Source organism: Hibiscus syriacus, unplaced genomic scaffold, assembly GCF_006381635.1.
Source record: "Hibiscus syriacus cultivar Baekdansim isolate YM2019G1 unplaced genomic scaffold, ASM638163v2 tig00110332_pilon, whole genome shotgun sequence".
Classification (NCBI taxonomy): domain Eukaryota; kingdom Viridiplantae; phylum Streptophyta; class Magnoliopsida; order Malvales; family Malvaceae; genus Hibiscus; species Hibiscus syriacus.
The window spans coordinates 5,926,292-5,937,039 of NW_024062688.1; the positions used below are offsets into that span (position 1 = coordinate 5,926,292).

Genomic DNA, 10,748 nt, shown 5'->3' on the forward strand with positions numbered 1-10,748 from the left:
TCATAAAACCGTTTTATATCTTTTAATAATCGAAACACTCAACAAAACAATATTCTATAACCAAGATCATTCCTAATATTAATTAGGTAATTTTAAAATTGCAAGAGGTTGAATTATGTCAAAATTGTACATTTAACATTTTCGTATACACGTGTCATGGTCATATTAGTTTTTGTATCGTGACGGGTTTTACAGAATTTTATGTCAGTGACCCAACTCTATCCAATCCGACTTTAGAATCAATCGCTACAGAACTCAAATTACTGTTGTTATTTCAAAATGAATTTCCAGAACTCGGCACTGTCTTTATCGAACAAAACCTGTCCCGAAATGAGAGTAGGATTTTAACATGTTAATGACTTCTCTTTGTATTCTCGAGGTAAAAACAGATTCTTAAAATCCAAGTCGTCGCCGCGGTTTGTTTTGTGCATCAAACTACCGGTAGCCTCTTCCTCTTCCACGTCCTGTCCTCCCACCATATGATATACCTTCCATTCCAATGCTCTATCAAGTTGGTTTTGCATGCCACTGGCTCCACGACCCTTCTTCGTGGCCAAATTATTGGACCCGTTACCAGCGGCAGTTCGCTTCACCTGCACGACAATTATTCAACAAAAATCGATTCGCTTCAGAGGCACACTTGAGACATGGACTTTGATTTTATTCATAGTGTTTTCTACTTCTAGGTAAACCCAGAAATACATCAAGGGTAGAAAGAATTTAATGATAAGCAGAAAATAATGGTTAAAGAGTGAACAGGTGACTTACCCAGTTGCAGTTGCAGTTGCAGAAGGTTCTATAGTGTCTTTCCAAGAAAGGTTGACACTCTTATCTCCACTAAATGCAGGTGTTTTCGAATGTAAGGGCTGTATAGGTAAATAACAAAAGATAAGCAAATGAACGTTTACTGATGTGGCAAAGACTATATAATTCGATGAAAAATTTCAATCTTACCTTTGTCATAGCTAAGATGTTATTGCAGGTACTCAATCCAGTTGTGTTCTGCTTTTCTGTTTTCTGTATGCGGATAATGAAAGGTAAAGTCAAAAAGGAAACAGAAAACAAAGTAAAACATGAAGTTTTTAAGAATAAACTCACAATGTTATGCTTTGCTTCATTGGATTTAGCAGCTTCCATGACTTTATTGTGCTCGGTCATTCCCTGAGTTAATTTTTTAATCGTGGCCCTATTTAGGTCTTCAACGCTACTCAACCTGGACAGCACCACTCATCTAAAAGTTAGCACAAACAGTAAGCACGCAGCATTCATATAAAATCCCTGTTGCTCAACTTCTTTTAACTCGCATAGAAAGAATTTTGAAGATAAAAAGAAACAAATAATTTTCCTTCGAGTACAACTTATTAGGATGTTCTTCAGCAATAAACACAAACAAATTATGACATAAACAAAGCAAACTTTCGTCGACATGAAGTACGAAGAAAAGAGTCAGTTTTTTATTTTTACTTATAGCATAAAGGAGAAGAGATGCAAGGATACCTGTCAGTGAAGTCCTTATAATTCTCTGAGAAGTCTTCCCCCAACCTATCTGATGGTTGACCAGTCACAATCTTGTATCCACATTAGGAGCCTATTTAACAATAATAATCAAATAAGCTTAAAAAAATAATACAATTTTATGCAAAAAGACAGTAAGAAAGGTTTTTTTTCTTCTTTTTTTAAAGATTGGGGAAAAGAAAATACCTTGTGAGCTAAATGGTGAACTGAAAACAGTACGCATTCAACATAAGTTTGTCTCTTCACCAGTCTTCCTCCGAGGCATATACTTCTGAGGAAAAAAAGAAAAAAGACAAATAATATAAATATAAACCTACATGAGACAATTACTAACACGAAACTCCAAGAGTCCAATATCATAAGAAAATGTACGCTCATACCTTTAAAAGCTGAACAACAGAAGGCAGAACCTGGCGTGAATCCTGTGGTGTTGTGTAAGGCGAAATTTCTGCTAAAGCTTTAAGCAAATTCAGCTTTTGTTCCTCCGGAAGCTGTAAGGTTCGACTATTTCAGAATATATCCTTTACCAGAGTACTAGACCAAGTCTTCACAAAACAGAGTTCCACAAGAATTTCCAGCAAGAATTTCCCATTTTCAGGGAACATTCAGATATAAATGACCTAGAGACATCTCATAATATTTAAGAGGAATTTCTAGAACTTCCAAGGCATTAGTATTTCAACATTTTAGTTCAAACAGGATGCTTGTAGATCTTAAGGTATTAATAAACTTTATAAGAGCAATGATATTATTGTCCGTGAGTTTATTTCCAGTGAATTCTGATGCTTGTCAAATTCTAGCCAGAAGAATATAACATGCAACTTTTCATTAACACTTCCTCACCTTCCAGATTTCCAGCCAATAAGAAGGGAGTGGACTAAAATAAACATATTGTTGAGCCGGATCAATCCCGACTTCAGAAGCCAAATAAAGAAATTTAAGGACTTCAACTAGAAAATAGTTTTGTAAAATAAACAAATAAATGCTAAGTTCTAGAGCTCAGAGAAAACTTATGAGGTTCATTCACATCCATTACAACATGCATTTATGCAAATTTTTATAATCACATAAGCCTAGAAAATCAACAAGAAACACTTTTCATTCAGTATTCAAATAACAGTGCTAACAGCAAGGAAGAATGAACTAAGTGGATTTATGTATATATATGCAGTACTTAAATCGGGTTTTACAAGAAAATGACAACATAAACTTAGATTACACGTGTTGCAATAACCGAGGACACAAAATAGTATGTCATCTTATCAAAAACAGGTATGATGTGTTTGTTAAGGTAGTTGAGGAACTTGCTGCCAGATGCACCCCTCTGTAAAATAATTTAGAAGTGAACAGATATCCAGTAATATCAAATGTTGTCCTTACCACAAAAATTGGAAGAGCTATGAACAGGCATGACATCAACCTATCTATATGGTCTGCATCGGAGACCTGCATCCAAAAGCAATTCAAAGAGTTAAACAATTCACAACAATGACATGGTGAACTTCAAAGAGACGATGTTGACTAGTAGAACTATTTCAATATTTTATGGTACAACATCCCTTCTAATGAATATCCAAACTAATTTATGTAAATGAGGTAAAGTATTGTAGCTTTTGCGGCATTAAGAAAAGATCTAAATACAATATTCAGTTAACAAACACTCAAATCAAATTGTGCATCTAAATCAGCCAGACCTTCAATTATTCCAATAAGTTCCGTAAAGCGTTCAGGAGGAGCTCTGTCCCCAAATACGCTCAAACTTTTGAAGAAGTCTATAAATAGTCTGAATTCGGCTCCATTTACATCTCCTAAACTCTGCAATGGAATTGAATAAAATCAATTCTGCATCTTCCATTCCAAGCTCAAAATTGAAAGTTCACTTTGCTGGAGGGAAGAGGAGAGACCAGATTGATTATGAATGCTTTAGCAGCAAATCAAAATACATTACCTTTTTAATTAAATCAGTTATGTGCATTTCCATTTCATCTTGAGGTCTCAAGAGTTCATCTTTAAGAGGAAAAACCTACAAATATAGTTAATTCCCTCTCAATTATCATCACAGAACACAACACAAGAATAGCACCAACAGGCAAACGAAGAAGCAGTCTTCACCTTATCTCGTATAAAGCACAAAACCTTGTCACGAATAGTGTCATCTTGACTTGATCCCTCAATATTCCAAACGTGCTTGAATAGTGCTGTCAAGGACTCTGCATTCACAAGACAATATAATCAACACAGCTAAGAACTCAAACATGTAATACTACCCCTAACTTCTACTCAAATTTCACCATTACAAAAACCTTAAAAAGACCTCATGAGAATGCAACATTACCTTTCACATCCTGCCTTAATACAGACATCAGGGCATTATGAACAGCATCACGCTCCACAATCTCATCCATAAGTAACAAAGCAAAGGCAAGGCTAAATAAACAGTTCAAACATATTTTTTGAAATAGTAATAGTACAAACAAATTATTAAAAAGGAATTATAGTTTTACAAGCAGTAAGTAGTTGCCCTAAAATGTCAACTATTTTAGAAATGTACTCCTTATCCTTGCAAAATAAAGGGAGCCCTCGAATAGCTTGCACCCGAACCTTAAAGCTCAGATTTAATTAGACTGAAGAGAGATACTAAAATTCTACTATAATTCACCAATCCTTGTATAGTAAAAGTTCTTAGATTATATAATGAACTAACTGTTGCGGAAGACGGCTATCAGATAGAGCAAAATCACAACTGATAATTTGAGAAAATAAAAATGAAAATAAAAGAAACACAAAATTTACGTAGAAAACCCCTAAATAATATAGGGTAAAAACCACGGGCAACGGTAGAAGAATTTCACTATGAGAAAATATGAATTACAACTTCTCTCGATCTACCAAGGAGAAAACAATGATAATTCTCTCTTGATAAAAAAGGAGAAAACAACTATCAAGAAACTCTCTAAAATCTCTAGTATCGGAAGAAAGCTAGAATGATTTGGGATGATTTTGAAGCTAAATGAGCTAGGGTATTTATAGTTGAAGCTTAAGGACTAATCTTATAAATAACCTAAAGTTTGTAATTTGCCCATTTAATTTTCAAACATTGTTGCACCTAATTTTAACATTGTATATTAGGTGCCTAACTTGAACCAATTTTCTGCCGCACAAGCTTTGACATTTCAATAATCTTCCACTTGAAGATTTGATTGAAATAATCATATCTTCACACCATTCTTTTTACCTTGTACCTTCATGTTGCTTACGTTTCTGTCAGGCCACAAGAGGATCGACACCAGGTAAATTTATCAGCATTGATTGCCTTCGTCATGAAATCTGCTATGTTGTCTTTGGTATGAATCTTCTGCATATCTATCGTCCCTTTTTCCACTTTTTCACGAATAAAATGGTATTGAACTCGTATGTGTTTTGTCCTTGAATGAAATGCTTGATTCCTTGCTAGATGCAAGGTGCTTTGACTATCACAAAACAAAGAGACATACTTTTGATTGAGCCCAAGCTCCTCCAATAACATCTTCAACCAAATTGCTTCTTTACTGGCTTGTGTAGCTGCTACATATTCTGCCTCTGTTGTGGATGTAGCCACAACTGACTGAAATTTTGAAACCCAACTTACAACTCCACCAGGAACTTTGAACACATATCCTGTACTAGATTTGCTTTTATCCAAATCTCCTGCATAGTCAGAATCGACATACCCATTTATAAGTAAGTTTGATCCTCTGTAACATAATGCAACATTTGAGGTCCCTTTGATGTATTTCAGGATCCTCTTTACTATATTCCAATGTTCTTTACCTGGATTCGCCATGTACCGACTAACCACTCCCACTGCTTGTGCAATGTCTGGTCTTGTGCATATCATAGCGAACATTAAACTTCCCACTGCCGATGCATACGGTACTCGAGACATCTCCATCCCCTCTTCTTCACTGCTAGGACTCATACTGGAGGATAATTTAAAGTTAATAGGAAGAGGGGTAGAAATTGGCTTACAATATTGCATGCTGAATCGTGACAAGATCTTCTTTAAGTAATTCTTTTGTGAAAGCCAAATATTCTTATTACTTCTGTCTTGGTGAATTTGCACCCCTAGAATCTTGTTTGTTGATCCCAAGTCCTTCATTTCAAATTCCCTAGCCAGATGTGCCTTCAATTCTTCAATATGATCTTTGTTGGGTCTTACAATCAACATGTCATCCACATACAACAGCAAAATAACAAAATTGTTATCACCAGACCTCTTGAAATAAGCACAAGGGTCTGCATCAAGTTTGTTGTATCCAAGGCACATAATGAATGAATCAAATCTCTTATACCAACACCTCAGCGCCTGCTTTAGACCGTACAGAGATTTATTCAACCTGCAAACCAAGTTCTTCTTTTCGTCTTCTTCAAAACCTTCAGGCTGGAGCATGTAAATCTCTTCTTCAAGATTTCCATGAAGAAAAGCTGTTTTAACATTTAGCTACTCTAGATGTAAGTTCAATGTAGCACACATTGCCAAGACTACTTGAACTGTTGTTAGTCGAACCACAGGAGAAAAGATTTCATTGAAATTAATACATTCTTTTTGAGCATATCCTTTGACTACTAGTCTTGCACGATATCTCTCCACTTGATCGTCACCATTTCGCTTGATTTTGAAGACCCATTTGTTACCAATTGGCTTCCTTCCTTGTGGTAGTGACACAAGATCCCATGTATTATTTTTATGAAGGGCTTCAATTTCTTCTTGAATTGCCATCATCCACAGTGAAACATCTGAGCTGCTTATTGCCTCCTGAAATGTTGATGGCTCACCGTCCTCTGTTAAAAGACAGTATGCAATATTACCTTCTATAACATAATCTGAGTGCAAATTGGGACGTCTTCTCACACGATCTGTTTGACGAGTTGTTGGAGCTTTAGAACTCTCTGGTTCTTGTTCATCATGTGTTGGTTCTGCTTTATAAGAATCTCATTGTTCATCCTCCTTTTCCACATGTATCTGTGTAGTCTCTGACTTTTCTGCGCTATCATCGTCTTCTTTTCTTTGTAGTTTATCCTCTACAAAGATAACATCCCTGCTGATGATCACTTTACGAGCAGTTGGATCCCACAAGCGATACCCCTTTACTCCATCAGCATACCCCAAGAATTTGTATTTCCTGGATTTTGGATCCAACTTTGAAATTTCTTGGGAGTTGTACATCACGTACACAACACTTCCAAATACATGGAGGTTTGAATAATCAGATGGTTTACCAGTCCACATCTTCATTGGTGTCTTCAGCTCTATTGCAGTTGATGAAGCTCGATTCACCAAATAACATGCGGTATTGACTGCTTCTGCCCAGAATGATTTTTCTAGGTATGCATCCCTCAACATTGCTCTTGTTCTTTCTACCAAGGTTCTGTTCATCCGCTCTGCCACTCCATTTTGTTGAGGAGAGTTTTCCACTGTGAACTGTCTTTTGATGCTTTCTTTCCTGTAAAAGTCATTAAATTCTTCGCTTGTGTATTCTCCTCCATTATCTATTCTAAAACACTTGATCTTATTTCCAGAATCAAGTTCCACCCGCGCTTTGAAGTTTTTGAAAGTTGCAAACACATCTGACTTATTCTTAATAGGGTACACCTAAAATCTCCTGGAGTAGTCATAAAAAAAAGAGACAAAGTATTTTGCTCCGCCTATGGATGTAACTGGTGCTTGCCATACGTCAGAGTGAACCAGCTCTAGAACACTTTTGCCTCTAGAATTTGATGTGTTAAATTTCAACCGGTGTTGCTTACTTGTTATGCAATGCTCACATAAAGTAAGTGATACATTTGTTAAGCCTAGAAGTAGCTTTTGCTCCGCAATGACTTTTATTCCTTGTTATGACATGTGTCCAAGTTTTTGATGCCATAGCATTGCAGAATCTGAACTACATGAGGCAACAGAGGCTTCTGCTTCTAGTAAAGTCTCTCCCTTCAGCATATACAAGTTTGCTGCTATATTTTCACCTTTCAGTACCACAAGCGCTCCATGGAACACCTTCATGATTCCTTTCCGTGTTTCAATATTGCTTGCATTATTATCCAACAATCCGTAGGATAATAAATTTTTCTTCAGGCCTTTCAGGTTTCGCACATCTCGAACAACTTTAATTGTTCCATCATACATCTTCAATTTGATGGTTCCCACGCCAACGATCTCCAAGGCATGATCATTACAACTATAGAAAGATCCTCCTGAGACAGGTTCATAATGATGTAACCATTCTCTTCTTGAGGTCATGTGATATGTTGCTCCCAAATCAATGAGCCATATATCTGCATATCTCTTTATACCCTCCACAGTGGTTGACGCTTCACAACATATAGCATCTCCATCATCTGAAGTGTTTGCGGTATTGCCTTGTGGATTGGAGTTTTTATTCAAACTCCAACAATCCTTCTTCAAGTGACCCTTCTTTCCACAATTGTAGCACTTTAAATTCTTCTTGCTTCTCGACTTCGATCTACCATGTTTGTGACTGCTGCTTTGGCCATGTTTTATTGATCTCCCTCTCATCGTTGTCAACGCTTCTGCTTGTTGCAGATTTACCTGTTTGTCTTCCTTGTTCTTGCTCCTATTTTCTTCTTGTAGAACAGCAGCTGCAACGTCATCGAAGACTAGACTGGTGACATTACTATTTGTCAAGTTGATGATGAGTTGATTTTACGAATCAAGTAAACTTTGAAGTAGAAGTTTAACACGTTCTTGTTCTCCTATTTTACAGCTTAAGGATGTAAGCTGAGAAAATAAAGTATTCAGTGTATTTAAGTGCTCCGTCACTGAAGTATATTCTGTCATACGGAGAGTGTACAATTTTCTCTTAAGGAAAATTTTATTGTGCAACGATATAGCCTCGTACAATTTGGTGAGATGATCCCATATCTCCTTAGTTGTCTTCTTCTCTTCGATGCTTGACAATACTTCATCTGCTAATGTTAGATGAAAGTTTGTCATAGCATTCCCGTCCATCTCGTTCCATTTGCTGTCATCTATGAAATCCACCGGCCTTTCACTGATAGCTGCTAGACAACCGTCTTTCCTCAGGATGACCTTCATTTTTAATTTCCACAATGAGAAATTTCTCCCATTGAATTTTTCAATATCAAATTTCATTGCCATAGCTTCTATTACGGATAGCTCCCACTATTTCACTATCGTGAATAGTTCTTTGGAACCTTCAAAGAATGGGTAATACCTTCTTACTTTCTTATGTTGGAGAATCCACCTTTTGGTGGCAACCACAAATACAATAAACAGATATTACTCATTCAAATATGGTTCTGATACCAATTGTTGCGGAAGACGACTATCGGATAAAGCAAAATCACAACTGATAATTTGAGAAAATAAAAATGAATATAAAAGAGACACAAAATTTACGTGGAAAACCCCTAAATAATATAGAGTAAAAACCACGTGCAACGGTAGAAGAATTTCACTATGAGAAAATAAAAATTACAACTTCTCTCGATCTACCAAGGAGAAAACAATGATAATTCTCTCTTGATAAAAAAAGAGAAAACAACTCTCAAGAAACTCTCTAAATTCTCTAGTATTGGAAGAAAGCTAGAATGATTTGGGATGATTTTAAAGCTAAACGAACTAAGGTATTTATAGTTGAAGCTTAAGGACTAATCTTATAAATATCCTAAAGTTTAGTGACTAAAGTTTGTAATTTGCCCATTTAATTTTCAAACATTGTTGCACCTAATTTTGACATTGTATATTAGGTGCCTAACTTGAACCAATTTTCTGCTGCCCAAGCTTTGACATTTCAACACTAACCGCCAAATCTTCTTCTTCAATCAAATCGAAATGTGCATTGAGAGCACGGCTGGAGAGGTTAGGGAAGAACTTGAAGAAGCGAGCAATTAGCTGAGCGCCAATTGTTTTGCCTTTAAGCTCGTTTTAGCGTCGTCGATGATTCCGTCATAGTCTTTCACATTATGAATCAGAAATTAAAAAAGTTAGAGACAGAGAGAAGTGAAAACCCTAGGAATAGAAAATGATAGGGAGGAAGGGCGAGCCTGAGACTTATCCTTGGCCTCATTGAGGCGTTCGTCGAACTCGTAGAGCTTCTCGATTTGCTTGGCTTCTTCCTCGGAAGCGTCAGTCATTTGGTGGATTTGAGGATTGAAAATAACTGAGAGACTCAAATTGAACAATCTTAACACTGTTAATAGGGAATTTGAATGAAGAAAATATAGTATTGTTGTGTATGGAGCGATAAATTGAAAATTTAGAGTACGTTGAGTAGGTTTTCTTTTTGTTCTCTGTTTGGCTACCGGGAAACACGGGAAACCCCCTGGAAAATAGTGGAATTTGAACTTTTGGCATAAAGAAGAGAAATATATATTTTGGTACCTGAATTTGGCTTTCAGATTTAAATTGGTACATGAGCTTTTTATAATTAAGTACCTAAATTTAGATTTCTTTTCTTGGTTCAATTTGACACTTGCTTTTTTTCCCAACTAGGTACTTTGCTTTTTAATTCAAATTGATTATTTAGTTCATTTAAGATTACTTTAGATTTTGATTTGTTTTGGATCAAATGTACTTAAATAAATTCAAATAATTTTAAAATTTTATAAGAAATAAATATTTTTATTTTAAATATAATAATTAATTAGACCAAAAGGTATATCTATTAAATTAAACCAAAAATTTAAATTCAGATATCAGTTTGAATTAATAAGTTAAATTCAAGTACCTAAATGGATAAAATATTCAAATACCATATTAAATCTTAAAGCCAAATTTAAGTATCAAAATTTATATTTAACCTAATAATGATGGGGATGATAATAACTTAATAGAAAAATTAGTACTTGAACTTGATAAATTTGAGAAAATTGGTACTTATGTTTGACATGATATCTTAATAACTAATCATTTTGTTGGTGTAGCATTGATCAATTAAAATCATATCACAAGTGTTACATGTCCTATTTCATAATCTTAATTATTGTTAAAATATTATATCTAGGTATCGATTTAAGATTCTTTTAATGATTTTAAAGTTAAACTACAAGAATGATTACTCATATTTTAGTAAGTTTTTGTTTTCTCCACTAAAATTTTGAAAGTAACAAATTAATCATCAATGTTATCGATTTATTACAAATCAATCATTCCATGTTAACATCCGTTAAATGTGGGTGACGAAAAACTTATCTGACCCTTTATTTACTTGACCTAT

The 10,748-nt window shown here is 35.3% G+C and overlaps 1 pseudogene; it reads right to left on the reverse strand.

Annotated features, from left to right (window-relative positions):
- Positions 1-290: 290 nt before the first annotated feature.
- LOC120120015 lies at positions 291-3,920 on the reverse strand (annotated as a pseudogene).
- Positions 3,921-10,748: the final 6,828 nt, after the last annotated feature.